The sequence below is a fragment of the Primulina huaijiensis genome, chromosome 11 (assembly GCF_012295235.1).
Source record: "Primulina huaijiensis isolate GDHJ02 chromosome 11, ASM1229523v2, whole genome shotgun sequence".
In the NCBI taxonomy this organism is placed as follows: domain Eukaryota; kingdom Viridiplantae; phylum Streptophyta; class Magnoliopsida; order Lamiales; family Gesneriaceae; genus Primulina; species Primulina huaijiensis.
The window spans coordinates 17,691,360-17,704,237 of record NC_133316.1 but is presented as its reverse complement, the minus strand read 5'-3'; positions in this window follow the sequence as shown (position 1 = coordinate 17,704,237).

The following is a 12,878-nucleotide window of genomic DNA, read 5'->3' as shown; positions in this document are numbered from 1 at the left end:
GGCACTTCCTACGACAATATTCAGAAAGCACGTATATAATATTAGGATGCGCAATCTACGAAATTTGTGAAGAATTGTTCGTGTCAACATGAGGAGTTTACGTGACTGCACTTTTTTTCCCTTACTATGGTTTTTATCCCAATGGGTTTTTTCTAGTAAGGTTTTTAACGATGCAGTATAAAAACACGTAATGAAGACAATCATTATGATCATCATCACAAGGAGGAGTGTTGAAAATTAATATTTTAATATTGAATATTTTAATATTGAATGTTGAATATTTGAATGTTGAAAATTAGGTAAAATTAGGTGTTGAATATTGAAATTTGTGTGTGATGATAAAGATAATTATGTAATTTATTTTTGGATTATTTGTAAAAAATTTCTATAAATAGATCTCTCATTTGTGAAGAAAATCACAATTGAGTTGAGAGAAAAATATTATAAAGTGTGTATTGTGATAATTTTGAGAGTTTGAAATTTTTACTTTTTACCGTAAATTTTTACTTTTTCACAACAGTCTGTATGCATTTTCCTTGTTATATTTATTGTTAATCACGTTGTCAAAAATTGTAGGCCACCTCATGTCATATTCCAATAAGTTGTGTAATTAATGAAACAAAATACATTTCAAATTTTGTTATCAATTCTCACTTACACAGTTTTATTTGTTTCAACTCCCCCATTATATATCCACAAGTACTGAAATTCCTTCTTTTTTCTGTCAAAGAACATAAATTTTATCCGACCAAAAACCTCTGCAATGGCTACTGTTCCAATTTAACCAAAGCCTTTCTTGACCAATTTGACCGAGAGGTCTGTAAGGATAATAATCAGATGAGGCAAGGAAATCAAATCTTGTCGGATTCATATATGAGAATTTGCAGCTTGCAAATGCTGAAGAACAACGCACTGGAAGCCTTTGGAAATAAAAGAAACGGACCATGTTAGCTAGTTTCTAAAGTACAACATTTATTTAGACAAGTGTTGTTGGATTTTACAAATGAACACTCAATTCATCTCCATGTATTATTTTTAAGAAGAGCTTGCTAGGCTAGGTCCGATTTTGAGGTCATAAACAATGTTTTCATGATCGGATCAGTGCTCGAGCCGGTCTACCTTAAAATAATATTGGTTGGTTCAACTGGATGATCGGACCAAAACATTGTTATATTTTGTAAAATAATAATATAATATAGTAAATAACATATTTTAATTCTAAAAATATTAAATATGTATATAAATAATAAAAATATATATTGAACAAGGATTAAAAAAATCAAATAAGCTGTAATAATTATAAAATAATATTTTTAACAAAGTTCAAAATCCAAATAATAATATATATAACCAAAAATAAAATAAAATTAAAAAAAATGTGAACCGGTACACCGATTCAATACTGAACCGACCGGTTATTGGCTAGTTTGACAGGTAAAACGGTTTTAGGAGTTGTCCTGAAACGTTCACTACTCGTTTTTCTTAAAAAATACTAGAATTTTTTGTTTTTTTACTTCGGCCGAATATATATACATATATATAGACATGTACTTTTAAATTAACTTTGCACCATTTTTATAAAATAAAACAACCAACTATATTTAAAAATTCAAAGGAATGTAATTCAAAACATAAATCGTCAATCGTTTACCAAACCTAAATTTAGAAATATTTCAAAATAAAACTAACTCAAGCATCCTCTCAAAAACCTCTCAAAAGCATCATAAAAGTCATAAAATTTTTAACGTAAACTTAAATCATAAACTTAATTTAAATTGCGAAAAACTAGCACTGGTCCTCGGGTTGTGTGCACGTTCAGTCCAGCAAGATTAACCATCAAGTCTCTCGACAACATCAATATCATGCTCACCTACATCGATCACACCTAGAGAGTCTATTGACTCAGCAAACATTAACCATGATGACAAGTAATACATATACAATCATAAGTAACAATGAAAATACTTTTACTTAAAATACTTTTCATGAACATGCATAAACTTAAACATTTTTCCTTTTATCATATACATTTCCTTTTTCATTATATACGTATACATTCTCCTTTTATTGAATTCGGATCGTTAATTGTGACTTTCGCATCAGCTGAAGGTCGATGAATCCATCTACGTTTAATCACAGTACTGGACGGCGGGGACATTAGCGACACTCTCACCCGTCAACTGAGCCTTGACCTTACATATCATCGTATCATCAAAATCATCGTATCATCTTATTAGTCACAATCACTTCACCTCCTTTAACTTTCATATTTTCATCACTTATAAAAATTAAAGCATATAAAAATCATTTTTTTTAAACCAGGCATGCAACATATCTTTTACCATTAACATTTCATCATAAAATTCTATAAACATTTAAAATAAACATATTAACATATTTACAGCATTCAAGGCACTGCCAGGACGTCTATCATTTTTAGGTGTAAAATACCTGTTTTACCCTTGGACTCATAATTTCTCGATTTTGACTTTTTCTTACTTTCATTGACTCTATACCATCCCAATTAATTTCTAATATTTTTATTTAGCTTAAATTATAGGCTCTTGATTTAATTTCATATTTATTAATTCGTAAGGCGTTTAATTCTCGAATTAATTCAAACTTTAATATTTTAATCTCAAACTTTAAACATAGACTTTTTATACCTAAATTACCCTCATGAACCATGAATCGACCCTCGTGGACTATGGTTTGACCCCTTAGCCATTTAAACTCAAGAAAACGAACCCTAGCATTAATCCATCGAGCCATCTCATGATTTCATCGAGCCATGCCCGAGCCACCTCGATCCAAACTTCGACCAGACCACCTATAGACCATACTGACTAGCCCTGACCCTTTGAACCAGCCTCTAGCCCACGCTTCAGCCTCCTGCCCGAAACAAGAGCATGCGCGAGTTCCTTCTTTGAGCGCCTAGGACTCCTAACGTAACTAGGACTCCTCATCCGAGCCACCACCCAAGCCCTCACTGGACCCTGTTCCAGCCCTTGCCCGCCAGCCTAAACAAGCGCGAGTCCATGGGAAGAGCCCTACTCCTACGGGGCTCTCCCTCAGTTGCTGTCCAAGAATCCTAGCACGGCTAGGACTCTTTCTAAGTCCAATGCACGAGCCCTGGTCGCACCCTAATATCAGCTAGAAGTCGTGGCCATCAAGGAAGCCATGCTCGAACCCTAACTCGTGAAATTCATAATTTTCGTGCAAGCTTTCCCTTGCTCCTGTCCAGCCTTTAACCATGTCTCTGGTGACCCTTAAACCAACTGGAAACCATCCCTTAGGATACTCCTACCATGACAGCCCCTTAGTGTAAAGTTAACATAAGTTTTGGTTCACAAAAACATGAGTTATTTACATGCAATGGCATAAAAACGAAAATAAACACAAGACTCACATATTTTCCATGCAAACATACATCAATCATGTAATATAGTGTGATAGATGAGAAAGAGAGAATTAAGATGTGCCTTTGCGTATTTTACGCACGACAACAAGTTGAGATGCGAAGAACGTCGACGAACGGAGGACCTGCTGATTTTTTCTTCAAAGTCACGTGATTTTCTTCTCAAAGTGATGTGTGTGCCGTGTTGTTGCTGCTAAGTGAGTTTCGGTGTGTGTTACGTGTGGTAGGCGTGGAGTTGTGAGGGTTTGGGGCTTTTATTTGCTAAATAAATCATGTGCACAAGCCTAGGCCCATTAACATGGTATAGTAGCCCATTAGTTAATATTTAAAATATTTTGTTTAGGAAAAGTTGTGAAAATATTAGTCGAGTTCTCAAAAAGTTCATATTTTCGTCGAAAATCGAATACCGTTAAAAATTACGACTCGACGTATAAAAGCACCTCAAAATACTTTATTCTCAAAAATATCATATAGCATAAACCTTAGTTTAAATAATTAAAAACAATTATTTAGCAAAAATATTTTTTCTTTTTTCAGTTCTCTATCTTCGTTCCTCGATCGCGTCTCGAATAACCTTTAAAAATACAGTTTTATGCATTCTAACAATAAACCCTATGTTTAAACATGTAATCATGCATATCATAATTAATTCATATCATTAAAACTATTTAATTAATCATTTTTTATTTTTCCTATATTTGTATGCAGTTGATTACGTCATCTTATTTTTGGACCTTACATGTCCGGACCGAACCGGAGCCGTGACCGGTCTGGCCTGATTCTCAAAACAGAGGTTGAAGGAATAATTATTGAATTGGAATGAATCAAACTTCAATTTTTTTTAAAAGAAAAGAAAATTTGATATATTCTTGTCCAATTATGGAACTAGTTTTATGCAGTAAAGAAAGCTTGAGACCAAAATTTAGAAACTCTCATGGATCTTCAACTTTTCGAACACTATACAACACTTCCATGTTCAAACTCAATATATATGTATAAAGAAGTAAAGTCAATCGAACCATAAAAGACAATCCCTCTCTGAAATACAAAACTCTTTCAATAAAACTTGTGTCGTCGTGTCTTACTTTGTCAAACTCGTTCGCTGACCTTTTTTCATGACTCTTACGTAACTATATATACACTCTCACAGAAATCCATCCATATTCACTTTTTGAAAAAAAAAAAAAATTTAATAATAATAATAATAAATAAAGTTGTTCGAATAGTATCATCGATAGATAGTTTGCCGCTCGGATTACGGTTTGTGCATGGGGATGATGAACTCGTTTATCATATGAAAACAAAGGTAGAGAACCCACAATATTCCAGAATCTTCATCCACGAGACGAACATCTATGGAACTGATCCGGAGACGCTCACAAGTAAATAATTATAGTATTCTTTGATGTTCGTCCTTTAATTATAAAAAAATATTACACTCTTTGTTGATTTTTAATCATATCTGTTGGGTGCAATAATTGTCCATGCTTTGTAGAGCGATCGAACCGTAGTGCTTGAGTTGCTGTGCAGTTTAAAAGATTTGAGTTGCACTATTACCACCAGCTATAACTTTTGGTAAAACTGTAAGCATTCGGTCCTACAATATCACTCACAAAAATTGATATTGATAATACATGTTTTTGAATCTTTGAAGTCATGAAATATCCATGCACGGAAAAGTTATTCGGTAATTGATTTATGTTAATTCATTCTCGAATTCCTAGGAATTCGATATTATATATAGTCCCAATCATGGCATTGAATCTAACTAATTAAGATATATATTTTAGTCCGAATCTTGAATTCAAATAACTAATCCTTTTCTTCTTGCTCTTCACATGATTTTTTGTTGGAGGATTCTTTTTTTTTCGTTGTTTGGCTCCTCCTTTATTCTACTGTGCGCTCTCTGTAGGATTCGAACCCAGATGAAGTGAGATTGGTGAGAGGGTTGGGAGATTTCTCTATGATTATGCCGCCTCCCTTCACATGTATATCGTGTAGGCAAATCAAAAAGAAAAATTGGGTCCAAAAGCATAAAAGCTCAATAATCTAAAATAAAACCTAATCACTGAAATTTAAAAGATACTAGGAAATATCCACTAAGAATATAGAGTTTTTTAATGAAAAACTCTATATTTTATTTCTTCTTTGATATAAAAATTCCTTATTTCTCGATAGGCAACCGAAGAGTAGTAACAAGACGTGATCACGCCTTGTCCAAAAACCACTTCTGAATTTTTCTGTTTCAAGTCTTCCACTAAGATCATATCGACAACTTTACTTGTGATAACAAATCACCCTTTTTAGCCCAGATTTATCGCAAGAGCAGAAAACTTCTTCCTACAATAAAATCACACAAAAATGCGTCAATTAAGCACGTTGGAAGTGGTAACAATGAGACATATAATAACAAAAATACAAACTATTACGAGTCTATCATGGCAGGAATGAATGGCACTTTTTTAGCATATGAGAAGCAAGCAAAAATACAAAAAGGAGCCAAACGAACCGCTGGAAACGGATATTAGAGGGCTAGTGTGGCTAACAAGGCCGTAAGCTACGATGGCAGAATCATCGGATATCGGAAGGGATTGGAGTACCTGAGAGGAAATCCTTCCAAGAGTGAGAAGACCTTGTGGCTTATGCACAAGTAAACACTATACGAAATCAACAGTATTGCCAATACGGTATGATATATAAATATATACTCACTTTGTTTTTCGTTTGAACAAGTATTGTGATGTTAAACAAATGAATTTCATTGCAGGTGGAAACGTGGTCGGTTTGTAAGATTTACAAATCTAATTGGAGATCAAACGACAAAAGGAAATCAGAAAGTTTATGATATTGACACACATGGGGAGCTCGAAGCAGGCAATGGATCCCGACATCGGGACGTCGAACAAGAAGCTAGGATACGCAATTCAAGTACTCATGTTGATTATCCTGTAAATTATCTAGCCGGCCGGTTCTGTGTTGGCGAGTATATCTGCTCGGAATCTATCACCAATCCAACAAATCACGAAAACCAAGGTTTTTCAATGTCGGAGACTTGGGATATGCTAGAGTTGGAAAACCCGTTGAATAAGGAAAAAGAAGTTGTTTCAAAGTGGGAGAGTTGGGATATACTGGAGTTAAAAAAACTGTTGAACGAGGAAAACGAAGTTGTTTCAAGTCAGAAAGCTGGGATATGCTGGAGTTAGAAAAACTATTGAACGAGCAAAACAAAGTAGTTTCAAGGTTGGAGAGCTGGGATATGCTTGAGTTGTAAAAACTTTTGAACGAGGTTTAGTTGTGAGAATTGAAAATGTTGCGAGAATTAATTCTTTATTTCATGGTGAAATATATATACACACAATGTACATTCTTTGGGTCATATTTTTCAAGATCATAATATGAGTTATAGACCAAACATGATTCTAATTCTCACCGATTATTTAATTCTTTAACCAATTCTACCTATTGTAACATGACACACGTGATGTATATGCTATCTATAAGAATCAGTTAATAAAGTAATTAATTTTTAATTTTAAAATAAAAATTATTTATTTTTAAAACTAAAATTATTTATTTTTAAAACTAAAATTATTTATTTTTAAAACTGAAATCGTAGGAGATAAAATAAAATGTAAAAAAAAATATAGTATATATAGTTGGACGAAATAAATATTTTATTAGGATATGATCGTTAAAAATGAAATAAAAATTATTAAAATTGGTTTATATGATTTTTAATTAAATAAAAATAGAATATTTTTTAAATTTGAGAGTATGAGTTTTTTTTTTAAAAAAATATATATCATAATATCAAAGTTAATCACTATAAGTTTATAGTTTTTTAATAAAATTTAAAATAATATTTTTTTGCCAAACTATAATAAAATTAGATATTTTAAAAAATCCAAGGAATTGTTCCTCGGATCTTACCATATATTTTTTTTATTTTAAAAAATACGACCATATTTTAAAAAACTATGACAATCCGAGTATATTGTGCTTTCGTATCTCTAAAGAAAAGAGCGGGACATTGAATTTTAGGGATCAAATTAAATATATCATCGTAGAGGTCAATGTCTTTGCATTATATGGTTTCGTTTTATCCGTGTAACATTTAATCTATTTATTATTGATATAGATATAAATATTAACTTTTCAAAAATACAAGGTCATTTTTGAATAACAATGATGGAATCAAGGGATGTGTATTGGATCGGTTACCGACCTAACCGAGTTATGTAAAATCGTACAGAAAAATTGTCTCTAGCAAAGCGAACTACATAATTTTTCGTGAGTAAGTCTCTTGTGAAACGTTATCACGGATTTATGTTCGTAACACAGGTCAACTCAATTTATATTTACATAAAATGTAATGTTTTTTTCATGAGTCCAATTCATCTCATAAAATTAAACTGTAAAAGAGTTTCATAAGAGTTCTTGTGATTTGTACCGAAAAATATGATATAATGAAAAGTTGGTTATTTTGACGGGTAACCTATCGATCAAAATTTATTTTAACCAATTAACTTATGTCCTCTATTCATTGTAAAGTTTACATTATCATCTCTAGTTTTCTAGTTTCCTTCCAGATTTTCAGCTTTTATCTAGTCTTCACCCACATCAATTTACAAGCCTAGGTTTTACTTCCACGGAAAATGTTATATCAAGTCTTGTGACATTTAAAGATAAAAGGCCGACGATGTTGTATTGTGTCCTCAAACATTTATTTATCTTCATTACAAAAATCAAAGTGGAGATCAATAGGAGTTCTTTCAGGTTTTGCAACAAAGTACTCCGATTTCTTGTAAAAGTTCAAGTGCATCATTTCTTTAAGACAAGATAATATCATATTTGACAATCCCTGTCCCAAGAAAATATCTAGGTCATCCCATGTCTTTTGTGACAAAATATTTTTTCAGATAGTCTTTCACTTCTTCTATGCCAACAATGTCGTTATTTGCAGTAGAATATCAACATAAACAACTAGTTCGACCGGACCAAACAAGCCATGATGAACAAAATAGAATGATATGATCGACAGTGACGAAACCCGCCAAACATCATCATCATGCTGAATCTTGTTTGTTTCAAACCATATAAAGCTCGATTAAGTATACCAAGTATGCAGACTTTGTTTCAAAATCTTGTAATATTTTGTGGAACGAAAATATGTAGAAAACTCTAGAATAATCTTTTGTCCATCTACACCATTAGATTATTATGATCCTAAAAAAGTTTCTAGCAGAGATGTCAAAATGTGGATACCCGGCTGAATTTCAGACCCTCCAAGCAAGTGATTCTGTTAGTCAAAGCCGCGCTGAGAAAAGTCCTGGCGTCGGTTAACTTTCTTGAATCGGGCGAGTTAATGACTCGGGAAATGGATTTTTTTCAAGGAATTGAAGATAGTGTGATTTGGTGCAGCTCCTTGCTGTCCTGGATGGTTCCTCGTTGTTTTTCTTACTTGATTTTTCACCTTTATAGTTTCCTTTTTCTTTCTTTGTTCTTTTCATCCCAATGACATATCATTATGAATGTCGTATTCAAAGAATTAATGAGTTCCATTTCAAATAAATTGAATATATTATAAACATCACCAAAACAATCCAACTACGGATTATTTTTCAACATCGTCGAAGCTTTTCCACGACGACAACGAGTATCTTGAACTTCACGCCAATCGTTTTGGGCTTCTTCATAACTAAACAAAAATTCATACAATAAAATGACATTGTTACCTAATTTCTTCAAAACTGCATTTGTGAACTCACGTCTTGAAGTAGCTAAAAGTCATGCACTAAACTTGCGATTGCTAAAAGAATGCAGTGGACCGTTTTTATCTCAATGTGTACGTACATGTTATTTAACTATCTGTGATAAATTAAATTATATTTTGCCAATCATAAGTATCCATTTAGCTTCAAATTAATCTTCAGATTTACAGTGACTCATGCAATTATCCCATAGTCGTTTGAAATTTGAATCACCATTCAAGGTACCTAAGTGAGAAACAGTATTCTGGTCGATATGCCATTGACATAACCGATTATATGAACATGGAAATATTTTTTCTATCGCATGTATCTTTTCGAGTAAATCTCAAATTTTGTGGCCCTTGTGCTTTATTTTCCATATAAGAAACTGCATTCATTAGTCACAAATATCGTAGCATTTATCATTGCTTATAAAGTAGATTTTCGAGCTTATGAAATACTGCGGCGCTATCATGATCTCAACGAATGTCTTTGATCAGTCGTGCGTTCTATCACAAACTTACCAACCTTCCATTCTCCCCTACGTTGCCTCTTGATTCTAATTAGTTTGACTTTACATTTAGTTCTAGTTATCGGCTTTAGGTAGACATGTATCCGAGAACATTTTAACTCTTTTTCTTGGAGTTCATTAATTCCAGGAAAATAAATTAAAGTTGATTTCTTTTTAAAACTAAAACCTTTAATATGTACATAATAACAATACAATAAACATGCAATATCTTCAATACTTTTGGACGACTTGACCAACCATTAATCTACTCTCCAATTGCTCTTAAATAGATTTTGTAGATAGTACCTGAATATGATCAGTAGTCAAAAGATTCAGAAACCATATATTATATTGCTCTTTTTCATGCATATATATTCGTGACATCAACTTCTTCAATAAGGTCTCCCACCAAGTCTGGCCAACAAAAAATTCACAATAAAACCATAATTTTCTTTATAAAAATAAAAATAAAAATAAAAAATTACAAACCTGGAATTTCACTTACATTATTGATTTCAGAGGAGATATGATGATATTTTTCCATTTTATGGATAATAATGTACATAAATTTCATAACAAAAATCAAAATTCTCAGTAAAGACAATAACATAGTTTTATAGTTTGCATAAACAAGTAAGTATCAAACAATTTTAAAATAATATATTAAATCAGCCCGGGATTAAAAAATTACAAGCAATAAATAAAAAAAAACAAATTAAATAGTCAAGAACACAAATAATAATAATAATAATAATAATAATAATAATAAAAAGAGAGGATGTCGGTTCTCTGTTATAGCACTAAAGAATTCAATTAGTTTGTTTGCGTTCTCACTAAGCAAATTTTATTAAATTAGTACTCATAAAGTTATTATCCATGTCCAATGAGACAACGACTATCTGTGAAGAAATCACAAGAAAAAATATTAAAAATAATAATTAATCATGTTTAAACATTGAAAGTACCCCTTTATAAATACTAATATTGAAGAATAAAAAATTAAATACGTGTCAGATTTCTAATGATTTAAGGATATGCTCGTCAGCTAGGATCGACACAACCAAGTTGGATTATTTTATGCTACACATTTAGTATTTCTTAGCTCTTGGATAATTAATATATATGTCAACTTCCATAAAAATGTGACAGACTCGTATGATCTAATGATATTGGAATAGATAGAGAAACACTCCCGATGTAGTATAAACTAACTCTTCGCAGTGAGTGCCTGAAACGTTAATTATAATAAAACAATTTACAAAATTATTCAAATTTTACTTATCCATGATCATATAACAAACAAATATATGTAGTAAAAAAATTATAGTAGTGACTATAACTATATAAAATCCTTAATAACAAAATCAAAATACCCTTTCATTCGTGTGGGAACATAGGTTTAAATTTATTTTTGTATGATTAAAATTGGGATTTAATTTAACAAAAATGAATGATGATCATCTAATCTTTTACATAAGATTTCCTTGTCCGATCTTAGACTTTACATGAGTTGATAAAAAGAATTGGCACGTGATGTAATAATTTTCTTGGTATTATTATGTACAATAAGTAACCAGTTATATCCAAAATTATCAATATATCTCACTTATATTCATTCTTTCCTAGTTAAATTAAATTAAATTCTACTGATAGGATAAACAACTTTTTGCATGGTGACAATGAGTGACAATGAGTTAAATATACATATTTATATATCACTATATGCAAAATATCAATTTTAGTTATGTATACATTAACATTTTTAGTAATATATATCTTTTGTTGAATAAAATGTAGTTATGTAACTATATTTTCACAATCAATTTTAGTCATTTTTGTCAAAATTATGTAATTAAATGATTAATTTATTGTAAAATTTTTATAATTACATTATTAAACGTATGTGAATGTTACCAGAGATTTTTTAACCACACCTTTATAAAAAGCTAAGATTATATTAATACTTTAATAACATTATTTAGACGAAAAATACTAAAATTGATTACCGACACATAGTTGCATGATATAATTGATTCAATGAAATGTATATGACTAAAATGTCATACCTCGATACATACGAGACTAAAATTGATATTTTACATGCTTCGTGAATTTGCCAGCTAGCTAATAAAAAAATCTGTATAAAAAGTTGAATTATATTTTTAAAATATGATATTGCTGAGTTGTAATAATTACCTACGTAGGAGAGCGATCGAACTATGGCGCTTACGCTGTTATACAATTTAAAATATTAAATTTTCACTTTTGTCACCAACTATAACTTTTGGTAAAACGAAAATCGTTCGATTCTATAATTGACATCAGAGTCCAGGTCATGAGTTCGATTCTTATGAATTGCAAGGAGTACAATCAGTTGGAGATGAAATGTTAGGGTGCAATAGTTGCCTTGCTAGGAGAGCAAACACACTATTGTCAACAACTATAACTTTCAGTAAAATGACAAATACTATATCCTACATAGATCATATTTAATTATGTAAGACATATCAATAGTATCACCATTTTTCTAGTTACAACATAAACACTATTCCTACATAGATCATATTTAATTATGTAAGATATATCAATCGTATCACCATTGTTCTAGGTACAACATACAAAATTTCCCTGTCATATCCTTTATTGTTTTTCTTTTGTGGTTTTCAAAAAAAATTCTCAACACTTTTGTTTGGATCCAGAGGAATTCTAAAGTGAAAGCCCAAAAAAGTTTCGTCAAATTTTTTTTTTCTGACATAAAAAAATATCAATTATCATTATACTTTATATGGAAAAGTATTGATTGTTAGATGTAATAATTGTCCTAGTAGAACAATCGTAATATAACGTTTGTACTATTGTACGGTTTAAAAAATTTGAGTTTCACCGTTACCACCAGCTATAGTTTTCGGCAAAGCGGTAAGTGCTCAGTCCTATAATTTGTATCAAAGTCAGGGTCATAAGTTTGATTCTCATTGATTGCAAGGAGTACAATTATTGAGAGAGAGATTGTTATATGTAATAATTGTCACTACAAAGCAATCAAAACGTGACACTTGTGCTGATGTGTGATTTTATTTTCTAAAATACGAAAGTCTTCTAACTATTATAAATTTTCACGTAATCATAATTTATATAAAATTTGAAAATTTTGAAAAAAAAACATTAGTGTAAGTTTTAATTTCATTAAATGTTTAATTCT